The sequence below is a fragment of the Podarcis erhardii genome (assembly GCF_964252035.2).
Source record: "Podarcis erhardii genome assembly, chromosome: Z".
Classification (NCBI taxonomy): Eukaryota; Metazoa; Chordata; class Lepidosauria; order Squamata; family Lacertidae; genus Podarcis; species Podarcis erhardii.
The window spans coordinates 14,890,805-14,916,834 of NC_138504.1; positions in this window are offsets into that span (position 1 = coordinate 14,890,805).

Here is a 26,030-nt window from a genome sequence, read left to right on the forward strand (position 1 = left end):
ACAACACTGTTTTATTTATTTTATAGCACAGTGCATTGATTATTGCTTCCATTTTGTGGATCAGTGGTCTTGTTAGATAGTAAAATTCATGTTAAATTACTGATTTAGGGGTTGTTTTTAAAAGTCTGGAACGGATTAATCCATTTTGCATTACTTTCTATGGGAAAGCGTGCCTTGGTTTAAGAATGCTTTGGTTTAAGAACTGACTTCCGGAACGGATTAAGTTCGTAAACCAAGGTACCACTGTACTATTGTTTTATACATTGTTCATACTGCAGCTGATGTTCAGTTTTGTGTATTCATCAGTTCATGTGCTTTCCCTCACCGCACCCTCTTATTAGTTACTGAAGCAAACCACAACATATGCGCATCAATTTCATCACAGCATGAGAAGCAATCCTGATGCAGTCATGTGATCGCATCAAAATTTATTCATGCCTTGATTTAATAAATGTTTGCATGTTCTGGTGCACATTGGCAACCTGTTAAGAATGGGGAAGAGACTGTACACCCACCAATTGTGAATTCAGTTTTAGGCATCGTTAGTAGAACAGAATAACAATGATCTACATTATTGGAATTCCATTCATTCCATTCACCCTGGGAATGCAACCATGACTGCCACTACTGTGTTTTGTTTTGATGATAATAAAACCCAATTTTCCAACTTTAAGCAAGAGCCAGGCATATTACCCTGATTATCACTTCTTTCATTTATGTCAGGTCCATCCAGTATTAAAGCAAACTGTTTAGACAGAAGTGAGCACAAGCTCCCCAGAGCTGATCTCTTCCCTCAACCTCCTGTGTGACCTCTTGCAAAATAAAAATAGAACTGTGTTAAATGAAAAACATGAGCCACAAAGATCTCCACCCACCTGTATGCATTTGTGACATTTTAAGGAGAGGTTGTTCAAAGCACAATAGGAACTACCAAGGGATGCCAAAACTCCAGAACAATGTAGTGCTAAGCACACTCTGTTTTGTTGGGCAGTTTGTTACATGTTCCCATCCTTCCTCTTAAATGTGCTGAAATGGAATGTCATTGTCCATTGTAGTTAAATTTATTAGTTAAATTAATACACAGCAAATCTGACACATACACTTTCTACCAAGTTTCATGCCTTTTGGAGAACACTCTGCTTTACTGTTCTCTATATATTACCTTTTATATTTTTGGAAGTCCATGGGGCAAGCATCCCATGGCCCTAACAGAAATGGGTAATTCTAAAATAATAACTATTTGCACACAAAGAAAAAAAGGTAAGACGCAGGGCCAGGACACATTATTATTAGTAGGAGGAGGAGCAGCAGCAGCAGCAACAACAACAACAGCAGCAGCAGAAGTAATAGTAGCATTACTTAAATAAAATGCAGAAACTCTGGCTGAGGCAGGGGCCAGCTGTTAACGTCTGGACCCAATGTTAGTCTAAGCAGCTTAGCTTACTCTGGCTAGGCAATATACTGCCTGCTTCTTCCCAAAGGCAATATTTTCAGATGCAGAAGGAGGCCATCCTGATTTATAGCCCTCGCAGCTTTATGTGGGAGGTGCCAGCATTTTGGGAGCATTGAGGACATCTGGAATTTTAAGGAAGTTCTGTGGATGTCTACTCTACTCTACTACTGTAGAGTGTGGCATAACACAGAATAGTTCATGTAAAAAACAAAAAAGGATCACAAAATGCCTAGATGACACACATACAACTTCAATGAAGGAGGAGGGGCAAGACTTGTGTGAACTCCCTCTGCACTTAGAGAAGCAGTAAGGATGGGTATCAAATGTTGGAATCCAGTGAAATGTGGATATGTTTAAGGAAGACTGTTCAATGTAGGAGATGCCAAGCCAGTCAAACGTGGACCAAGCAGGACAAACAAATAGTATCTTGTGAATTTTTGCAGGATTTTTATTTTTATTTTATTTTTAAACTAGGACCTTTCTTAGGCACCATAGGAGGTAATGGTGTCACTGGTACCCAAAAGTTTCAAATTGGCAATACCTGGCCTTAAGTGTATGAGCCATTATGTGACCATGTGATTGTTGATTTTGATTTTCTTCTGATCTTTTTGTACTGGGAGAAGGAAGAGTGGAATATATATCCTTATTTTCTAATAGTGCAGTCCTAGACATGGATCTCAATAGGACCAATGTGAAGGAAACTAGTACAGGATTGCAGCCTAGCTGTCATAATATAGCATTCATGCAGAGTGAGGCTTGTAATTCCGATATAGATAAATGATATGTTGTGAGTTCAGAAATCAGTTATTCTTCCTTGACATAATAGCAGTATACCTTTTCCTTTTAAATTACATGCTAACCTTCCAATTTCTTAATATTGTGGTTTATTCAACATAGTTGCTATACCAAATCCTATCCTAAAACGCTACTGACACCATTAATTACTTTAAGTGCTGTTTTTAACCAATTAATATCTTACATGAACTCTATATGATGAGGTTTGAGTTCCTTCTCTGCATATTCCTGAAGTCTACATTTGCTTTGCTCATTAATCACTGCCCAACTAGTGCTGTCAAAGTTGCTCCTTTGATGTCTAGTTATTCACTGCCTTCTTTCTTGTCAGCAGTTAATCAAATGCACTCCCTGCTGTGCGCAAAGCACAGTTTGATTTTTATATATATATTAAAAAAATAAGAAATGATCTGACCAATTTCTTGAAGAAAGGGGGTTATTTTCAAGCTTCTGCAAATTTTAATACACTGAACTTTTAGCACACAGCTTCGCTTTCCAGAGGTAAACAGAGTTATTCTATCACAAATGCATATAAAAAAGCCTTGCTGTGTTACTCTCACAGTGGCCACCTAGACAACCATGGGAAGCCCACAAGCCAAACCTGAGTGCAACACTGATCTCCCTCCCTGCACCTCACCCTCCACTGGTCTCACTGGCTACTGGGGCTCACCCACTATCAGGCTCAAAGAATTCTGTCCCTTCACCCAGTGGCAGCAAGAAGCAGAGAAAACATAATAATAATAATAATAATAATAATAATAATAATAATAATAATAATTTGTTCTTTATACCCCACCCATCTGGCTGGGTTTCCCCAGCCACTCTGGGTGGCTTCCAACAAAATATTAAAATACAGTAGTCCGTCAAAAATTAAAAGCTTCCCTAATTTGTTCTTTATACCCCACCCATCTGGCTGGGTTTCCCCAGCCACTCTGGGTGGCTTCCAACAAAATATTAAAATACAGTAGTCCGTCAAAAATTAAAAGCTTCCCTAAACAGGGCTGCCTTCAGATGTCTTCTAAAAGTCTGGTATTTATTCTTCTCTTTGACATCTTGTGGGAGGGCATTCCACAGGGCGGGTGCCACTACCGAGAAGGCCCTCTCCCTGGTTCCCTGTAACTTGGCTTCTCACAGTGAGGGAACCGCCAGAAGGCCCTCAGTGCTGGACCTCAGTGTATGGGCAGAACGGTGGGGGTGGAGACACTCCTTCAGGTATACTGTAGAGTCCTTTCTAATGAGTCTTTTCATTCATAATAGCGATAGACAAAAGAATGCAGTCTGCCTCCAGGTAATGGAGTTGCTTCAACTGAGCTCCTCCTCCTTTCCTTCCTAGCAATGGCATTTCCCCTCACGGTGTCCCTTCATGGCAAACAGTCTCTGAGTCCTTTGCTCTCGAACTCTTAATGAAAACTGAGTTCTGGGCGAAGGGGGGTCAGAAATAGTCTCCAGTGACAACATGTCAACTGGCTCTGCCTCCCCTCCCCCTTCTCCTAACACCTCCCAACTCTTCTGTTCATGGGTCTCTGCACTGTGATCTTCCTCAAACCCCTGCTGTAATTCAATACTACCTTCTGCTTCTCTGGAAGCTACAGGAGGGGGGGGGGATCTCCCGCATTCCTCCTCCATCTCATCCCTTTCTGTCCAGTCCCTGACACCCACAGTTGCAGCCACTTCTTTCCTCTGGTCTGCTCCCTGGCTATAAAAGCCAGCCATGCCTGGCCAACTGTCCCATGGAAGGTGCCTAAAGAAGCCAGGGTGGCCATCTAAAGAACTTTTAACTGAGTTAAGATTAAAAAAGGATGTGTACAAAAAATGGAAAAGGGGGGAAACCACCAAAGAGGAATTCAAACAAATAGCCAGCATGTGTAGACACAAAGTCAGAAAAGCTAAAGCACAGAATGAACTCAGGCTTGCTAGAGAGGTTAAAAGCAACAAAAAAGGCTTTTATGGGTATGTTCATAGCAAAAGGAAGAACAAAGAAACAGTGGGGTCACTCAGAGGAGAAGATGGTGAACTGCAAACAATGGGACACAGAAAGGGCTGAACTCCTCAATGCCTTCTTTGCCTCAGTCTTCTCCAATAAAGAAAACAATGCCCGACCTGAAGAATTTGGAGCAAATGATTCAGCAGAGGAAACACAGCCCAGAATAACTAAGGAGATAGTACAAGAATACTTGGCTAGTTTAGATGTATTCAAGTCTCCAGGGCCAGATGAACTGCATCCAAGAGTATTAAAAGAACTGGCAGATGGGATCTCAGAACCACGGGCAGGCATCTTTGAGAATTCCTGGAGAACAGGCGAAGTCCCGGCAGACTGGAGGAGGGCAAATGTTGTCCCTATTTTCAAAAAGGGGAAAAGAGAGGACCCAAATAATTACCGCCCAGTCAGTCTGACATCAATACCAGGGAAGATTCTGGAGCAGATCATTAAGCAAACAGTCTGTGAGCACCTAGAAAGGAATGCTGTGATCACCAATAGTCAGCATGGATTTCTGAAAAATAAGTCATGTTAGACTAACCTGATCTTGTTTTTTGACAGAATTACAAGCCTGGTAGATGAAGGGAACGCAGTGGATGTAGCCTACCTTGATTTCAGCAAGGCATTTGACAAGGTGCCCCATGATATTCTTGTAAAGAAGCTGGTAAAATGCGGTCTTGACTATGCTACCACTCAGTGGATTTGTAACTGGCTGACTGACCGAACCCAAAGGGTGCTCATCAATGGTTCCTCTTCATCCTGGAGAAGAGTGACTAGTAGGGTGCCACAGGGTTCTGTCTTGGGCCCGGTCTTATTCAACATCTTTATCAATGACTTGGATGATGGACTCAGGGGCATCCTGATCAAATTTGCAGATGACACCAAACTGGGTGGGGTGGCTAACACCCCAGAGGACAGGATCACACTTCAAAACGACCTTGACAGATTAGAGAACTGGGCCAAAACAAACAAGATGAATTTTAATAGGGAGAAATGTAAAGTATTGCACTTGGGCAAAAAAAATGAGAGGCACAAATACAAGATGGGGGACACCTGGCTTGAGAGCAGTACATGTGAAAAGGATCTAGGAGTCTTGATTGACCACAAACTTGACCAACAGTGTGACGCGGCAGCTAAAAAAGCCAATGCAATTCAATAGGAGTATAGCATCTAGATCAAGGGAAGTAATAGTGCCACTGTATTCTGCTCTGGTCAGACCTCACCTGGAGTACTGTGTCCAGTTCTGGGCACCACAGTTCAAGAAGGACACTGACAAACTGGAACGTGTCCAGAGGAGGGCAACCAAAATGGTCAAAGGCCTGGAAACGATGCCTTATGAGGAACGGCTAAGGGAGCTGGGCATGTTTAGCCTGGAGAAGAGGAGGTTAAGGGGTGATATGATAGCCATGTTCAAATATATAAAAGGATGTCACATAGAGGAGGGAGAAAGGTTGTTTTCTGCTGCTCCAGAGAAGCGGACACGGAGCAATGGATCCAAACTACAAGAAAGAAGATTCCACCTAAACATTAGGAAGAACTAAGAACAGTAAGAGCTGTTTGACAGTGGAATTTGCTGCCAAGGAGTGTGGTGGAGTCTCCTTCTTTGGAGGTCTTTAAGCAGAGGCTTGACAACCATATGTCAGGAGTGCTCTGATGGTGTTTCCTGCTTGGCAGGGGGTTGGACTCAATGGCCCTTGTGGTCTCTTCCAACTCTATGATTCTATGTCATGTAATCTATCCCCCCTACGTAATGTTTTTCCCTTCGCCCACAATGAGACATTTCAGGATGTGTTGTATACAAACCTATTCTTTGACCTAATCCTCACATAGTCTGAGGTTATCTTTCAGAAGAGGGAGATACAGATCCATTGGATGGAGGTGTTTTTCTATGAGCAGCAGTTGTCTTGTGCCGTTATCACAAACTGCTTCTGAATGTCTCCTATGCTTCAACAGCAATTTTTCCATGTAGCATTAGAGCAAAAGAGCTGCTGTTTGGGAAAGACTACCTGGAAATCCATTTCAGGTGTATAATCTTGACCTTCTCTTCATGAATTCAGAACGTGGGTTGGGTTGGGGGAGATCACTAAGCAGAAAGACCTTTTTGCATCCTTCACTGAAATGACCACTACATGTGTAGCTTTAATTCATTTAAATGGGACTCATGCAAAATGTGTTCCCCATGGAGTGTACCCAGAGCTATGTTTTGCTCTTTTCTAATGCAGCCATGTTCCAATTATAGCTGAAGAATTACTTCAAGCTTAGAAATCAACAGAAACATTTTGCTGCCTGCCTATCAGGGTCAAAAGAAATGATTCTTTACAATACAAAGACTAGAAAAAGGGTTGTTGTCAGAAATGTGTTTAAAAAAACATCAGGGGGTTGTAAGTCAAATGAGAGCATCCAACTGGGAAATTCCCACCGTAGGATAAAAGTGAACTTTTCAATTGCATTTCAGCTGCCATTGATGGAGGCAAATATCCCACAAAATATCTAAAGTACAGGAAAAAATGTGAGAAAGGTCTTTCAATGAGCAAACAGAACAACAATTATAGCCTCTCAGAAGACACTTCAAAGAGGAAGGTGCCTACAGTCCCTGTGAGGTGCAAGAGTATTGAGGCTGGGCTGAAACTAATAACCCATTTTATCTGCCCAAAAGAGAGAGAATAGTTTTTGAGTTTCTCAGTTGTGGGTATTTGCAAACCTCCCAATATATTCCATTTTCAATTGATGGTATTGCACAATTGTGTTATTAATTAGTGTATATTCCATGGATCACCTCATGTAAATTTGAAAGCAGTTTAACATACATTTATCCTAATAGTTACATTTTTGCATGCAATTTTGCCCATTAAACACATTTTTTTTCAAACAATTTACCCCAATAAAATGAAATTATTTTCACCAATAGCTGCATTTTTATGGACATTTACCTTTAATAGATACTTTTGGGGGGTTGAAGGATGCTCTGCAAAATTCAGAGAAATGTAAATTTCAAATGATACTTGTGTTTTGGTTTGTGTATTGTTTTGAGTAGCTGCTTAGATGAAGTCACATTAAAATGTGAACTGAATTGATTTTATCGCCAATCCTTCCTTGACTCATCTGACCAATTTCCATATGACTTCTAATTGGCTTGGTATTAATTAGTTGTTGCTGTTTTTTAGACAGAAACTCTGCTCATGCAATGCCACTTGGCTAAATTAGGAATTGGTGGGCCCTTGATTTGGCAGCACTCTGTTGGGTTTTCCTTTCATTTTGTTACCAGTTCTGCTTGCAGTGGTTGCTGTCCATGTTCCAGTTACCCTCTTTTGCCATTGTCAGAGGGGCAGACACACAAGGGCCTGCAGGGCCTAAGGGACCCTGCCCTCCACTGAAGTCAGTTTGCAATGATAGGTAGTTAATTATGCTGATGTCTCAGGATACTTACTAAGGCAGTCCATGCTAATTTCCCTACCTATCTGTTTAAACCAATATGCCAAATAAAAACCTAATGTCTGAGAGTATGTGAAAAAAGGTGAACCTTAGCCAATTGTGGGGGGGAAATCTTACACAGGCCAAAAATGGGCAACTGGCAAATGACACAGTCTTATGAAGGATGGGTGAGTGAGTTGCTACCTAATGCTCAAGAGGCTGAAAAGGAGGCTGGGGCTGCTTTTAATGCACACCTTACCTTGCCCAGCAAGTGAACACACATGTTGCATTTGATTGTTGAGTCTATCTTCCTTTCAGTCCCAAGCAGTGGGGCAAAACATGTCCCTGCAGAAAGAGCACCCTTTGCAAATCAGAAGACTAGATTTTCCCTGATGGGACTGAATAGGAATGAATTACCATATTTTTTGCTCTATAAGACTCACTTTTTCCCTCCTAAAAAGTGAGGGGAAATGTGTGTGCATCTTATGGAGCGAATGCAGGCTGCGCAGCTATCCCAGAAGCCAGAACAGCCAGAGGAATTGCTGCTTTCACTGCGCAGCGATCCCTCTTGCTGTTCTGGCTTCTGAGATTCAGAATATTTTTTGTCTTGTTTTCCTCTTCCAAAAACTAGTTGCGTCTTGTGATCTGGTGCGTCTTATAGAGCAAAAAATACGGTGCCCTGTGACAAATGGTAGAGGTGGAATTTGAGTCCACAGAGAAAGATGAAGAATTATTGAAATTATAGAAATGCGAAGTAGCATTTGTGCCAAAACAGTTGGCACAGTTTTGCAAATATGTATATTAAATTAACATGTTTTCCCTGTGTTGTAGAAAACTTTAAAAAAAAACAGCCATATTAGAAACAAGAAAGTTATCATAGTCCTGTAAGCACGCAAGCTTCTAAATAAAATATGTTCCACAAAGTACCAGGGAATTCTTTTCTTTGTGTCTTTCTTTTACTGTCAAGCAAGATCTCTTATAGGTAGCAGCTACTGCTGTTGCAGAAGGGACGTGGGAGCCTAGGACTTGCCGATCAGAAGGTCAGCGGTTCGAATCCTTGCGATGGGGTGAGCTCCCGTCGCTTGGTCCCTGTTCTTACCAACCAAGCAGTTTGAAAGCACGTCAAAGTGCAAGTAGATAAATAGGTACCGCTCTGGCGGGAAGGTAAACGGTGTTTCCGTGCGCTGCTCTGGTTTGCCAGAAGCAGCTTAGTCATGCTGGCCACATGACCCGGAAGCTGTACACTGGCTCCCTTGGCCAATAAAGCGAGATGAGCGCCGCAACCCCAGAATCAGCCACGACTGGACCTAATGGTCAGGGGTCCCTTTACCTTTACCTTTATTAATCTTGCAGCAAGCCAGGCCCAACAACCAGGCAAGGTGTGGGGTATGCTACAGGCTCTGAACATCTTAATATCTGAAAAGGTATTAAGATGCAGAGACAATAGGTTGTAGCCAGAGTAGACCTATTGAAATGAATAGAAATGACCAGATTCCAATAATTCAAGTAGGTCTACTGTGAGTAGGGGCTAGTAATGGCTACGGCCTAATATAATTAGCAGTCTGAAAAAAATTCTTGAAAAATTATACTGTTCTCATATAAGTTCTTTTGGATTTCTCCAAAGGAACCACCAAATTTGCTCCACATTTTTGGGGATTTGGGGACAGCCTAAGCATCCTGCAATACATTGCACTAGTCTTATCAGTTTGGGGGAGGCATCCATTGAAATCCCTACCACTATAAAGAGATGTTGGGGAGAGCCATACTATGGCTCAGTTGTAAAAAGCATACTATATTAGCAACAAAAAGATACATCAGAAACCACTAGTCAGAGTCTATAGTGCTGAGTTAGTGGTCAGAACTGATGCAAGGCAGTTGTTCAAAAAAGTTATCAATACTACTGAATATATGCACATCCTTGGGAGACTTACTAAATCTATGTTATGAATCCCAATCTATATAGTTCATGCTGAAAATCTACTATCACACAATTTAAATGGGCAGATCATGCCAAGATGAAGATGATATAAGGAGCTAACATAAATCCCTTATCTGTGTGGATAATTTTAAAACAGAGTGTGTCTTTTTCTGAAAAAAGAACTGGCTTCTAATGAAAAGATGGACATATAAAAAACCTGTTACTATGGGTTTCAGCTCAGATTTTTAATTTTATTCTTGATATGGAAAGAGTCAATTTCAATCAAATGAATCACCAGTGGTTGAGTCACCCCCAAAGACATACAAAAGCAGCAAATCAAAATTTTATCAACTGTAGAGTTTAATAGCATGGGGATAAAACTAAATTGATCTATGCTGTACTTCAACATGTTAGCCAAAGCTTGAAATTAAGTGGGGCTTGGGAATATTTTCACAGTAAAGATAATAGTGTAGAAAATTGCCACTCATCAAATTATACTATTTGATGTGTTTGTGTCATATATATATAGTGACACATATATAATCTGTGTATATGTACACACACACATATATAATATTACCTGATATAAATGGAAAATCTGTGCATATTAATGACATTGGCAAAAAAAGATAATGAATATATGAGAGCCAATATATATAAATTATTTGATATACATCATTAGGACCTGATGTCATAACTATTTCATTAGCTTTTTTCTACTTCTCTAACCATAGGTAGCCTTTGTATTTGCTGAAAAATGCTGACCAAATTATTCTTTCCATTGGCAATGACAAAATGGATATCTGAACAAATCCAGGGTTGTTTTTTTTTAACCATTCAGTTGGATTAGTTATAAAATGAATCCAGATGGCCATCAAAGTTCCCCAAAACCTCATTTGCATTTAAACCTCTTGTTTCCATAATTCCTTCACTACCTTTCTCCAACAGCATATCTAGGCAACCATTGGATACTGGCTTTCATCTGGCTATATGGAAAGACTACAAAAGCCTATAAATACTTTTTTCTGTGGTTTTTAACTTTGGAGTTGAAAACTGTATATGTAGGTTTGTGGGTAAGCCGTGCCACATGGTGCAGTAATGCCCTTTGTAATACTCTTCCCTAGTGGGCTTGGAGCTTCATATAATCCTCTTGGCACCACCAGCTAGAAGCATTTCTTGATGTTCAGCACCTTATCTGTGGTTTCTGGCCTTATTTTGAATGTGGTACTATACAATTCCATTCAGCCAAGCTGTTAAGGGTTAGCGTTTCAAATGCATCAATCCCATGTGTGAGAAGGCAGAAATATCTGTAGGAATTATCACTAGCTCTGATTCTTATGCTTTTTTGAAATCTAAGAACTCAAAGGATCTGTAGAATATGTCCTATAGCCAAAAGTGAGCTTTTGAATTGATGGATGTGAACAGGACGAACAATTAATCCAATTGTCAATAATAACAACATACATGCAGTATGGAACACTGATTCAGCTCTATATATCTGCTTTTTTTGGACGAGTGTCCCAGACATGGAATGCCAGTATGTAGGAAGGCAAAAATGACTGCAGAAATGAAGGGACATCTGTCCCCAAATGATGGGTGCAGTCAGAGTTATAAAATAGAGTATACCCATGAATACCCATGGCATCCCTTAAAAACAGGTGCACTGATGCATGTTGTTCTATGTAAGAGTACATTCTGTTCCATTTCAGGTAAGGAAACTGGTGCTTCACAGGTCGAGCTGAACCAAACGGTCACAGTGGAGAGAACATCCGTCATGTGCTGCTGAAACTTATGGCCCAAACCCAGATATGAAGGTTTCTTTCCTGATTTGGCTGGCTTTGCACTTTATACATTCTCAGAGGTATTCACTTTGCTATTGCTCCACGTTTTCAAAAGCTGATCCACAACACTTGGAGACACATTCTTGGACTTGGCTCAAACTAAGCCTGGAATGGCTAGCCAGAAAACAAAGTGACATTGAGAGAGAAGGTAATTCTGCCGCTTCCTTGAAAGAGCAAGAAAAAGGCTTTCTACACTGCAAACACCCTGAAGGGAAACAGGCCAAAAGAGGATCTGGTCAGGTGAATTATAATGTAACTGGCACTGATTTGACATTCTGTGGCTGTAGACAACAAGCATGCTGTTGATTCTGAGGGGTTATGGGATGAGATGCTACACCAAGAGGGAGATTTGCCAGTCTGAAAGATAAGTCCCAGAAGAGTTTGAAAAGTGACTAATAGTGGGTGAGAGCTATAGAAAGGATGAATTACAATTTACACCCCCAGATTTCATGGGAAAGTTAAGTGGTTCCTAGCTAGCTCTTCTGCAGCTGAGGAAATGGGTACAATGAGAACTACAGAATATGGCGTGTTCTACACATGATGAGAGAAACATATCCAGCCACAGTTTAGGAGTTTTAAGCCTGATTGATTTCCAGGAGAAGGGATAAACATATGTTTAAACTTCTTACATTGAAAACAATGAGGTTTAAAAGTGCTCATGGAAGTCGAAAACCACAGGCAGCTGTGTGGAACCCTTTTTATACCCCCCCCCCAGTACATAGCATAATAATTTATTAGGATCAGCATGACTGATCCAATGCATAGTTACCTGGGAGTAAGTTGTGTTGCAGTCAGCGGTTCTACTGCGTTGCTATAGCTGATAAACACACTGAATTTTAACAACAACAGTATTTTGTGTTTTCATATTTTTTTCATTTTAATGTTGTGAACCCCCCTATGCTCCTTGGATGAATGGTGGTATATAAATTTAATTAATTAATAATAAAAATAAAAATATCTTAATGTAGCTAAAATGCAACATTTAGCATTTGATTAGAAATGAAAACCATCCTGCAAATAAAGTGTTATCATTTAAACTGCAACCATAAAGTAGGAAGCCCATCAAAGGAAGGGAAAGATATATTTAACCTCTGCTTATTTTCTCCATTCTCTTAGTTCCTGTGTGCTAATCTGTCAAATCTACTTGAAAGCCTCGTTATCACCTCATTCACTTGTCTGGCCAAGAAGGGCCCATCAATTATGCTGGGGCCCACAGTGGATGACATCATCAGTTCCACTCTGAAAAAGTCATGGACCTGTATTCCCTTATACCAGGCACAGGAACTTCAGGCCTGACAGCCAAATACAGTTCTTAAAGCCTCTTTATCTTGCCCTCAAAACTGTAATTAGGCCATACCCCCTCACTAGCCGTATTCTTCACCCCATGTCCTTTGCCTGGCTGGATTGCGTCATTTAACACTGGTAATATATCTTGCTTATCTGAATGGAGAAATCAGAAAAAGGTGGGTGGGTAAACTATCCTACCACCCCGAGGTATAATTTAAATTTCTTGCTCTGCTTACTTTTGGCTCTGAACATTCCCACCAATGTCAAGTGTCCCTTGGAAGCTTGTCGAGAAGGCAATGGGACCCTGAAGGCTTCCCACTCTAGTCTTGCCACATATTCTTCTGTCACTTAGCCACTGAAAGTAAATCCTTGTGCTTACTCAGTTAAAAACCCTGGTTCCTTCTCATTGCCCAGCTGCATTTGGTCTTCCTTCAGCCATTTTGCTTCTTTGGTACTTTTGACAAGTCTGCTAAAAACTCATCAATGAAACAAGCTCCTTCAGATTCTCTAAAGATGGGAGACTGGTTGCTCAGTCTATTATAAATGCATTTATATTTTAGTTGTTTCATAAGGAATATTGCTGTTATCCAGTATTCGGGAAGTTTTTTATGTCTGATGTTGTGTTTTTCTTATATTCTGTTAAAGCCACCCAATCAGATGGGTGGGGTACAAGTAATACATTATTATTATTATTATTATTATTATTATTATTATTATTACTATTATTATTATTATTATTATTATTATTATCCACTGAGTATTAAAACCAGATAGGGAATCTCAGTTAAGAAACTGGGAAAAGAGGTAGGCATTAACAACTCTAAGTGTGTGTGTGTATTGTGTGTGTGTATTCATTCCTTCATAGAGATGTGCTTTTATGTGTCAGTGATAAAAATGTGCCATCTGGGTAGTTGGGAATATAGTTCATGGTAATTCTAATATTTGCATATCATTTAAAGTGTAATCCCTATTAACAAAAGGCCATAGAGATTGTGAAAGTGGCATTAATAAATGATGGATCAATTTAATCCAGGATGTTTCTGATAAGGGAATCTAAAAAGGGAATAAAATAGCTATACTCTTCCCTGCCTGCAATCACAGCTGATTAGGGTTGCCACAGTTGGTATCTTGCTTGTCTTTCACTCTCCTTGTTCCTTCCCCAAAGAAAAAACAGCTATAACCAATGGAGGAAACTGCATTATATTAGGCTTGCCATACATCAGGAAAATTTCTGACAAGTCCTGGTTTCCGGGTATAAAAACGTTGTCGGGGGGGATTTTGCCGAACTGGCAAAATGGCAGGGAAAACCCAAATGTATATGTCAGGAAAAATTCTGACATATCGGACCCTCTTAATTGAGGGGCTGGGTTGTGAGCTGGGAGCAGGACACCCCCTCTTTAGCACAGAGCGGTGCTCTGCACCGTACTGGGGTATGACACCACTGTCACCCCAGGGAGGTGCTCCAATGGGAGTGTGGGAGGTGTGGCCGTGGGGCCAATTTAAACCGCAGCCCAACACTGGGAGCCTTCTTGGCCTCGAGCTGCGGAACACCCGCCCACCCACCCTCTATTTTAGGTGTGTCTTTGGCCTTGCTATGGACTTTGGTTGGTTGCCCATATTGGATCGGGGGCCTGGTAGGAATTTTGTCCATTTGGCAGATTGGCACTGGCCTCTTTGTTTTTGCCTACCTCATAGCAATCATCACAACTTTGTAAGGTTTGGTGGTTGGGCATTGGATTAGTGATGGGGGGGGGAGAGGAGGTGCGGTCATCACCTGCCTCTCCACGTCCAAGGGTATTCTGTTAAAGGAATCCGGGGGTCTGGATTTTGTCCGAAGCCAGTGGAGGGGTGAGGGCCATGCCATGACCCACCAGGAGTCGCAGGGTAGAGCTCGAGTCTATTGTCATTGACTGAGCTCCCTCTTCAGGTGGTTACCCTTACCAAACTCCCTGCAAGGCAGGCAGGAGTCAGTTATAGTTTTGGATTCCAGTGCCTATGCCAATATCGCTCACATTCTGTATTTAATAAAGTTGTGGCCAAAATTTGCCCATCAACATTTAAACTTAATGCATGTGTCATTGTGTCTTTATTACCCGGGGGGTGGGGGGGTGGACTGTGGCCTTGACGCATAAGCCATGATTTCCGGATGTGAAAATGGTGTCAGGGGGCAATTTTGCCGAATTGGCAAAATGTCAGGGAAAACCCAGATATATGGCTACATGAAAGAAAAAGCATTGGAAAACAGCTCCAAAAGCTTAAAATCACTATTTTGTGGGAAGGTTTCCCCAAAGAAGCTCAACAATTTGGGTCTGTACCCAGAAAAAAGCTCCACAATTTTGGTGGTTTCCTAAAAAAAAAAGCTCAGGAACTTTGCGGGTGCCAGGAATTTAAGTTTTTGAAATATGGCAACCCTAAATCATTATAAACCTAACCAGAGCAGAAGCAAGAGACGAAACAGCTTATTTTACACATGAGATGCATTCACACATATATGTACTTCAATTACTTTCTTTAAACATTTGTTGACTAGCAACTGAATGGGTGCACTGACTCCACTGAAAACACTGGATGTCTGGGGTGATAGAAAAGTTCTATCTAGAGCAATTTTTTGATCTGTGATGTGATTCACACATGCAACTGATCACTTGATGTTACAGTCATCAAATGATGAGCATAACCTTTCAGGATGAAGAATACACATCTCTTTACCATTAGATTCCCATTAATATGATGCGATTCAAAACTTTTATCAAGCTGTCAAGCTGTCAAACCCTTCTGTACCCTTCAAAATTAAAAGTCAAGAATCATAAAAAATACAGTCAGAAGGTTATACATTTTTCTTTTCTTTTCTACCTTTTGATCGTCATTGATCATTTAAGTAATTATGACAACCTGGGTATAAAAAACCAATTCTAAGTAAAAGGGGATGAGAAAATGCCTTATTGGAATATAATAGGTTTTTTTCTTATTTAAATTTGAATTTTCATTATAATTGAATCATTAGACTTCAGGGTGCAATTAATGGCAAAACTCATCTAAATTAGAGTAAAACTAAGATAGTTTATTAAGGACTCTTATTAGATTCCCCCTCCTTCACCCAATTTAAATTGACTATTACTTTTCCATAGATATATGATCACAGAAAATGGCTTTGTTAACTTCTTTCTACAAGTTATTCTCATCCGGAGTATATTTCCAATGGGATAGTACCAGATCTACATCACATCATAGTTATCAGCATTTCACCATAGTATGAATTTCTATAATAATTATAACCTTAACCTTGGGGTAGCTTTTACAAAGTGCTCGTGCTGGCCAACATAATTCCTAAATTTGCTAACTGCCAGAACATATTCATGACATCCTTGCCCAAGTGGCCTCAAAATGTTTAGTTAAGAATGGATCAAACAGCTAATTGCATCACATTTCATTCCCACTGGCACACAATCATAGATTCATTCTGGGCAGTTTTGTGCAGATTTTTTAAAATAAAAAAATCTACATCTAAAGGTTTGCATTTACCGCATTTTTCTGTGTATAAGACAAGCTTTTTTGACCCAAAAAATGAAGTTCAAAATTTAGGTTTGTCTTATACACGGGGAGTGCTGAGGGGGGAGGGCGAATGGTTTTTTGGCACGAGCCCAAGATTGTAAGTGGCGATTGGCCGCTTGATTGTTGTGGGGGGATGCCAAAAATTGTTCACCCAGAATGCAGCACACAACCGCTCGCGTCGCTTACAATTCCCGCTTCCAATCTCAGGCTCGCGCTTCATTCCAGCAGGTGAGCAATTTTCCAGAGTCTCGTTCGCAGCATAAGCAGAACGCAACCCATGTCTGCGCGTGCACAGGTTGCGATTCGCAGCTTCTGTACATGCACGTGACATCATTTTGCACATCTGCACATGTGTAAGCAGCGAAACCCAGAAGTAGCCCTTTCCGGACGCAACCTGAAAAAACGTATCATGAAGCAAACGCAACATGAGGTATGACTGTAGTTGTCATTAGCAAGCATATCTTCCATGAATTTGTCTAATCTCCTTTTAAGTCCAACCAATTTGGTAGCCATCACTGCCTCTTGTGGCATCTACAAACCCCAGCTCATCTAGCCACATGGACAACATTGGATGGTTAAATGGATATTATAATATAGGCATTACAATCTAGACCTCAGTAGTTCAGTCATAGTCTTATGGGGGCTCGACAGCAAGGACTGACATTTTGCCTTTCATTTCTAGTCTCAGTGCCTCCACTCTCAGCTCAGAGTAGAGGGCCGGGCCAATTGTCATCAAGAAAAATAGTGCTGTAATTAGATAGGATTGTTTGTTAGCTCAAGAAGTTAGAGGACACTCATATGGCATGAACAATTTAATGCAATCTTGTTTATTGTCTCTATGGTAATTTCCTCCTCTCTCCCTTCACAGTCTCCTGCTCTACAATAATGTTTTGATTTTCAGTTTAAATTGTTTGGATTTCTCTTTGCATGAAGTACTGTACTTATGGCCTGTAGTGAATAACTGTAATGCATCAACTCCTAATAGATCTGCATCATATTAATATTGTTAATTTTGCAACACAAACTACAAAGATTGGATGGGCTGCATTGTTTTTTGTCTTTTGGATACCTTGCAATACTGAATGGCTGTGACGTTCTGGATCTATTCAACTGCAGGCTTAATCACTCTGCTGAAAAGACTTAACAGAAGGAAAATTACAGCTATTTGTTCTTTTAGCTACCAAAGAGCCTTGCTGTGCATTTTGGAGATACAGAGTAAGGTACTAGAATCTGCATTATTATGAATAATAATTTAGATAGTACCTCCAGTGTGTATAATTTTTGATAACCTTTATTTTGATTCTCAATTCATGCATAAGGTGGTACCGGTAGTTTTTATCCACAAAGTCTTATATTTCCCACATATCCAAGAAAAAAGGTGTCTTAAATGTCCCAGATATCTGACAGAGGTGGAAAAACCCACACACAATCACTTCTATGAACCAGCCTGTATGCTGAGGTAATCTTCTAAAGGGCTACTTGGAGATCATCTTTTGGGGGAATTAGGTGGACTTATTCTGCAGCACATGGCTAGCATCAAGAGGCCTGGTTGGATCTGTTGGGGGCCCACATCCCAGCAGGGGGGCATGAAAAAGAGCTCTCTAAACCTCCCTATTCTATTCATCATTGCACCCTGGCTGCTACTTCAGCCACCTGTAGCTGTGCTCCATCTAACAGCACTAGTGAGAAAGAGAAGCAGTAGATGTCACTGTCCCTTTTTCTGGGGAGCAAGCAGGTGGTAGACACAAGAGAGACACAGGTGAGATAAGGAACCCTCCATTAACAGGGCTAGGAAAGACTTAGTTTTTAGTACTAATGAATGTTCACCCACATATTTTTTATTAATCAATTTCTTAATTCCAGTTTCCAAGCAGCTTTCCTCTTTCATAAAAAAACAACAACCCAGAAAACGATTTCTTCTAAGCCAAGATTTTATGTACTGAGAATTTAGCCTGAAGTGAACATTTATGAGAAACTTATAAAACTCTGAAAATGGATTTATAGTAGCCTTGGTTACAAAACCTTTAACCGTAGGACACTCTAATCTGTAATATAGTTTCACAGATTTAAATGGGTATACGTCTCTTTTATTTTATTAACGTTCTTAGGGTTTCCAAGTGCTGCAGGGTAGAGAGGTGGAAAAATTCCCGGGTGTTATAATTGTCATCTTTTAAACAAACAGTTTCTCCTCTTAAAAATAAATAAATAGAGGGTGAACAGTAGACAGACTGCTGGAAAGCTACATTTTAAACATGCTGTAGATTTAATTTTAAAGCATCAAGAAGAAGTTCAAGGCATCCATAGCCTCTTGTCACGTAAGGCTGCATAGCGATTTTCTTCTATTACATTGCAACATGGTGGGATAAAGAGGTCAGGGTCTTCTGAGTGTGTTTTCTTTAAATAAAAAACAACTACTTAACGAAACAACAACATGCATTCCCTGTTATTTTATATAATACTTCTGCCTTTGGTCCCCCTCCCCACTTTTGTACTCTTCTGAATTGCTTTGTTAAGTGCTCTGTAGTAGCTAGGGATAATAAACTACCCAGCTGGAGGCAAACCTCACTAAACACAGTATGTATCACAGAAATATAGACATCTGCATTATACAGAGTCAGACCACTGGCCCATCTTGATCAGTATTGTCTATTTACTGTCCAGCAATGACTTTGCTGGGATTCAGACAGTAGCTAGTCTTTTCCAGCTTTACCTTGAAGATGCCACTCATTGAACCCCAGACTTTCTGCATGCAGGATAGATGCTCTACCACTGAACTGCAGCTTTCCCCAAAAGGCAGGGCTGCACATGTATAAGCTTATTATCTGACAGTCGCTTTCCTCTTGATTTACATTACAATAATTCAAAATGAATATTTAAGAATTTGCCTTTTATTAGGTCAATGGAAGAGTAAAACTATTTTCGAAGTTTGCAATAACTCAGAACAACTGGGAGGAGGTGGCCTTGGAACTTGGAAGCAACTCATGTAAAACATTTCAGACACTTTGGTTGATCCTGCATGTTATTCTAGTCACTTGCAATCCCAGCTGGAGACCGGCACTTCCCTTCTAAAGGCTGAAGATTAAAGCTACAAGGGAGTTGCAAATCCGTGTACTGTAGCGACCAAGGTCAGAAGTCTAGCAAGAGCCTAATTAAAGTCAGTGAAGAAATTAACAAATGAAAATGGGAGGAAAATAGTAAGTATATAAAGGAGGGATTGGGGGGGGAAGAGTATGAAAGTCTTCATACCATCTTAATCATAGTGTTTGCCCAGACCTCCTGCAATGAGCCATCCAGTTCAGCTGTGATAATTAGACTACAGTCAAACATGCCAGATTTGTATGTTAGTCAAGATCACTTTCTTTTTTGCTGCCAGGTAAAAGTGTCAGTCTGAATTCTGGACACAGAGGTAGGAAAAGGAATGCATCCCAAATTCTTCTCAACAGAATTTCTGCCTGGATTTTGGCACCTAAAGACCCCAAAGGCACTGGCACTGGGGCAATGAAGAGAACTGAGGACTAAACTCCCCACCACCACCACCATTCATCCTTCTCCACCACATCAGGGAAGCTCACATTGCAGTCACTGGTCAATTAAGTAAAAGGCAGGGGGAATGTCTTTACTGTATTTGTTTGCCAATACTTTCCCCCCTCCTAATTTGTTTTAGGTTTTTTTTAAATTAGTTATATTTTGAACAGTTACAGGATGCCGAAGGTATTTTTCTTGTTTACTATGGGTTGTAAACCACTTTAAATATGGTAACATAGAATTTTTTTAAAAATGAAATGAAAGTGAAATGAGAATATTTTTTCACAGTAAGTGTTTAAATTGCTGCCTTAAGAAGTATAATAACAACTAAATGTGTTCTTCTTTAATTAAATATGAAGCCATTTTTTTATCATTCCACACCTAATTGCCTTTTCCATCATACCCAGTACAGGCAGTTAACTCGGCCAAAAAAGAAAAGAAAAAAATTTCAATCAGGTTGAGGGAATGGAGGGGAAATTTTAATTCATAGTTGAAGGTGGATACACCCCATTCATACCACCTTGACTATACCACTCTTCTATACCGGTAATTCATACTTCCCCAAATTTGTTGCCAAATGTATTGCTCTGCTTTTCTTTGGACCACACCAGGGAAGCTGAGAGGTGGGTCTTGTCTTCTTTGCAGCCCAGGACCTCCATACACACTGCTCAGACTTGCATCCTGGAGAGGTTGCAGCAAAAACAACACAGGAGCCCACAGTTATGAGTTACTGGTCTCTGCAGCCACAGAAGCCACTGTGATTCTCCAGGGATTTGACTTCACCTCCCAAAGCACACTCCATTGTTTCTTGAGACGGACAAATGCCAACAACTGCTCTCATGGGCTACAGAGTGTGCCTGCCAAGTGAAGCACTGAACTTCCTCAGTGGAGCTAATAAATGGATCAATAATTGCTGTTAAGTATTTTGAATTTATATTTTCCATAATTTTTAAAACTTTTTAAAGGCATAATCTGTACCAAATGTAGCTGTAAACTAAAGGTTAATGATTACTTTTCAGTGTTTCGCTGCAGCAAACAACTCTGTGATAAAAGTTAAATGGTTATAAAAAGTTTGTAAAATTGCAATAATGGTAAAGCTAACAGCCTATGGAGAGCGATTTAAAGGTACACTAAATTCTGACTATATGGGAAATTGGTTGCCACTCATTAATTATTTGATACAAATTAATTTTGTTCCTGCAGGTTGCCTTTACTATAGGAGTGTGACATCAACTGTTGGACGCTTTGCAGACTGTAGTTCACTCACTCTCATTCCTTATAATTTTATATATTCTGTGTGAACAGCAGTGAGAAACCAAATAACTTTGCAAATACCCATCTCTCTTAAACTCTTAAAAATGAGCCTCTATCAATATGATATAACGGCCATTATGAATAATAATAATAAAAAGGAACCCAACTAATTGTAAAGGAAGGACCAATGGGGAAATTGATAGATGCACGCATTCACTTTCTCCTACAGAGTGTGTTTGTTTGTTCCTCTTGATGGATTAGTAGCAGAATGCAGATTAAGTTTGCTATAAATCTCTATGCTCTCATTTAAATGGCTATATTATTGTATACATGGGTAACTATTCATGTGACAGTTGCGTGAATCAAATGAATATTCAGAGCCAGTAGAATTCTTTTTTTTTTTTTCTGAAACCAAACTTTTGTTGTATGGCTTTACATGTTTCCAAGCAGTCAGCATAATTTTAAACTGTTCAGTGAATGATAAATGAGCTTCTTTATTGCCACATGAAAACAGTGTTGGTCCGATGAGCATCGTTATTGTAATGAAGAAGAGTCTCTGTGACTCTGTGTCTTGCTTTCATTTTGCTCTGTGGTTTGTCTTGAGTAAGACAACAAAATAAATAGGAAGTGCTTTACCTTCTGGGCTTAGGATTTTTAGCTTCATACATTTGGTTGAATGTTTTACTTCTAGCTTAGCTTAAATATGTCCCTAAATCACTGCCATTTCCTAGAAGAAATTGAGAAAAGCCCTGTTGGAACAGATCAAAGGTCCATTAGTCCAGCATCTTCTTTTAAGAGTGGCAAAAAAGCTACTTATGGAACCACAAGCAGGTCATGGGTGCTTTCCCCAATTGTGGTTCTCAGCACCTGGTATAAAGAGGTATAGTAGTACTCATGAAAAAGACTAGTGAGATCAAGCACTGAAGAAAATGCTTAATTTATTAAATATAATGTTTGGAGGAACTGCATACCAAATAATTCAAATTAATAAAAATGGAGCAGGTGAGGATTTTAGGGAACTCTGGTAAAAAGCATCTCTTTAAACCCCTGCGTATGTGATGCAGCCACATGCGGTGGCTTTCCAGTAAAGGATGGGGAAGACATGGCTACTTCTTTGCTAGCTGAGCCTTGGGTATGAACCCAGAGCATACACCTGGGTCCCACTGTCCAGCATTAGCCCCTGATGTGCATGTCAGGTCTAAAGCCTCCTATCCCCAGTTTCCACAAAGCCAGTGCATTGACATATCCTAAAAGGATACCATTAACCTTATAATGCATCTGTATAACCTGCTTTTCTCCCCCATTTCTTTACTTGCCCAGGCCCTGTGCCCCTACAAGCAACAAAACCATGCCACTCCTAGATGTCAACCATAATTCAACCAAGTAGTGTGGAGTAGGTGAAAAGGGAGAGAGCCTAAAGCCATTCAGAGAATAATTTCAAAAGAATTCCGACTCAGCCATGCCATATGAAGCGCAGGTGGGTGAAGAAGAAATGCAAGGAGTTTGAGTTAGGGGAGGGGCAGACATATAAAGCCCAGCTCAGCCCTCCCCTCCACCCCTACCCATTGGGTATAGGGTCCACCCTACCCTTCAATAGCAAACTCCTGAGTCATATTTGAATAAAAAGAGGAGGTGAGGGCAAATGTGTTTCCATTGTAATGGCATTTTCTCTGTAATGTTATTGGTACCATCACATGGATTAATCCTCTTAAAAAATACATGTGATTTTGTGGCCATTAATTATATGTTGCCTCTTTTGTTCCTGCCACCTTTCCCCCCTTGTGCTCCTCCAGATGTTGCTAGACTATAGCATCCATCATGTCTGATGACTGGCCATTGTTGGTTGGCTAGGGGCGGGGAATTGGAGTACAACTGTGCTACATATAGAATCTGGTGAGCTAACAGATGTTGATTAGGAAACCAGCTGGTGTATTCAATCATCTAGTTCTGGCTAAAGGAAAGGAGTGCACGAAGTCTAGCCACACCAGCAAAGAAGTCCCTTAACAGGTGAGTTGATACCCTTAAGGATAGACGAAGAACCTGGCTGTTGGATCAGGCCAAGGACCAGCATCCTGCTCTCTCAGAAGGCTGAGCAACAGCACTTTCCCCACATGCAATTCTCAGCAGGTGGTATTCAAAGGTATTCTGTTTCTGATAGTGGAGCAAGAACATAGCCTTTGATTCCTTTATAGATTTCTGGATCCAATTTGCTTGCTACTTTCCATTCTAATATGAAGGTTTTTATTTATTCAGAGACAGGAAGTTATAAATTCTACTAGTTACCTTTCCTGTCACTTCCTGATAGGTTAGGCAGTAAGTATAACAACATGAATAAATATTTTAGCTTGAATCAAGGAGGCTGATGGCTCAACTTCTGGACTTGAATAGACTAAAGGGCCAGAGCACCTTTGCTATTGTATCTGTTCCACAACAAAGGGCTGACGATGTAAAAGGCACAGTACCTAAAGCATAAAAAACCCACCCTAAACCTTGCAGTAATAGCATTCAACCTTTATCTTCTGCCTGCCTCTGGGTCATTTGGTTTTAAATGGCTAATGCATCTTGCAGTATCTCGTTTCTAAGCATCATCAAAACCTCATTTTTCCCTCCAGGAAGGCAATACCAGTTATGCAAGATGACTTGCGTCAGGAATCGACTTGTCCCCTGAAGCCATAAAAGATGAGTAGGAATTAATCCACATCACCAGGAGCAGCAGTGAACTTCAACATTTCTTAATGGAAATTGGACATATCTGTCTTACGTGTGTTTGGATCTAGTCACAGTGCACATGTTGAATTTTGTCAAAGAGAGAAAGATTGCTATACTGTATCTATCTATAATCTCTGTCTGTCTGTCTGTCTGTCTGTCTGTCTGTCTAGTATATCTATTAAAATAAGCTAAGAATGCATCTGCAAATAATGAATTGTACTAATCTTGTTTTTGATTAATAGACCCCCAATCTACTATGTGGTCCTGGATTCTATCGTCTCCACTCTGAATTTGTCCCTGAAACAATTTAGGCAGGGCTAAAAATTGTGTAAACTTTTTTAAACCTTAACAATTATCAGGGGGTGCATGGCTTCACAGATGCTAAGTGGGAGAATCCTGCACACAAGCTGGCACCATGCAAGATCAGATCCTACATATATGTTGCTTTGCCAGCAGCTTTCCTGTGCACCCGCTCAACAGATGCCAATGGGTGTGCAGTGGAGGCATTTATCCTGTGGCACATCAGACTGCAAGGAAAATCCCAGCTTGGGCCCACCTTCTCCCAGGAAGACATAGCTGCTGGTCAGGTAAGTCTCAGCCATTTTTGCATTCTGCCTACTTCTTCTTCCTACCTAAGGCCTTGCCTGTGGACAACCACAGATCACTACAGATCACTCTGGGTCAGTTCAACTCAACTCACAGCAATCTGTGGCTGTGTGTACGGAACTTGTCTAAGGCTAGAGGCCCTCCAGATTTGCCTGATTTGGTTCAGTACACTACTAATATATACACGCACCTAAGATAAAGGCAGAAGCAGAGGACACAGCGTTATCCCCACCAAATTTGTGATTCCAGAAGCAATACGTGAACTGAAATACAGTCTTCAAAATTCATACTTCTCTGAATTTTGTGATGCAGATACCCTACTGCCCCAAAAATATACCAACATGCATATACTGGAAGAAATTGTGTGTAAAAATACATAAACATATAAAAAACTTACAAATGCATTATATAAGGAGAAATAGCTTGCAAAAATGTTTATATTAGGAGAAATTAGCACTAAAATGCTGGCAAATTTTCATGTTGTCCCCCTACCCCACCCCCTGGAAAAACTGAAGTTGAAATATTGCAAACTGAAGATAAGTTTGGGGAAATGAGAAGCTGAGAGAAATCAAAACTGGCAGATTCATCCATCCCTATGACACCCACAGACCATTTACTTTTTTACCATTTCCCCCCAAGATGGCTATTTCTTACTGGTGATTGAGGCCTACACTCTTCAGCGAAGATGGTGTTGTATTCCTTTCCCCTCTGTAAGACACAATTTTGTAATTCGGGGTGGTCAGAATGTACATATTGTAGCTTTCTACATTTCAACCCATTTCCCTGGAGCTCGAAGCTCAAGCAAGCCCTGAAGTACATGAGAGGTTACTGCTTCTCATCTTTTGACACTAGGACTGCCCTTATTTCCTCTGTTTCTCTGAGCAGTTGATTGCTACACCAGAGATTCTCCAAATGAGCCCCAGTTGTAGCTGGTACTTAATGCCAGCAATTGCAAGGAAGTGATTGACTGATTCACAGATCAGCCTCTCCTTAAATCAAGGCAGAGAGACTGAACTTTTGTCACGTCTTCATCAGTGTCCTGGACCTCACTGCTGGATGAAAAATATCCTGTTCTGTTTCTGCCACTGGCTTTAATGTGTAAAGCAGATCAGTAACATAGGCAAGGCACAGGTTAAAAGGTACAGCAGGTACATAAGGTGTACAGACACAGGCTAAGTATTAGTTGAGACATTGACCCAACAAGTGTCATACCCATGCACCGCCCTTTTGAAGAACAGGGTAGGCACAGCTTTTAGTATGGCAAGAGGCCGATTTCCCAGATGGACACTTTTTCAAGTGGGCTGTGCCTTTGAGATTTGTTCACACCAGCACTGGCATCTCTGTGTCTTTGGAAATGGAGGCAGAGTTGGTGCTGGCTCAGCAATTGTTCTCAGCTGCCTACCCAGAAGCAAAAAGTTCCTTACTGGCAGGAGAATGCACTGGGGGCAAATCCACAACAAGACATACCTGGCTAAGGGTCTTCAGTGTCACAGGGGCAGAACATTCCTTTGCCAACTCACCTCCCATTCCATTAGGACCCTTGAAAGGCTCATTCAGCTCCAACTACCCAAACACCTCCCACTCTTTCTCAGAATCTATGACATCTCCCTGACCAAGAGGATGCAGGAGTTTGAATCCAGCAACACCTGGAGGACTGCAGGCTCCCTACTCCTGTGGTACATCTCACTTGGGAACTATTAATAA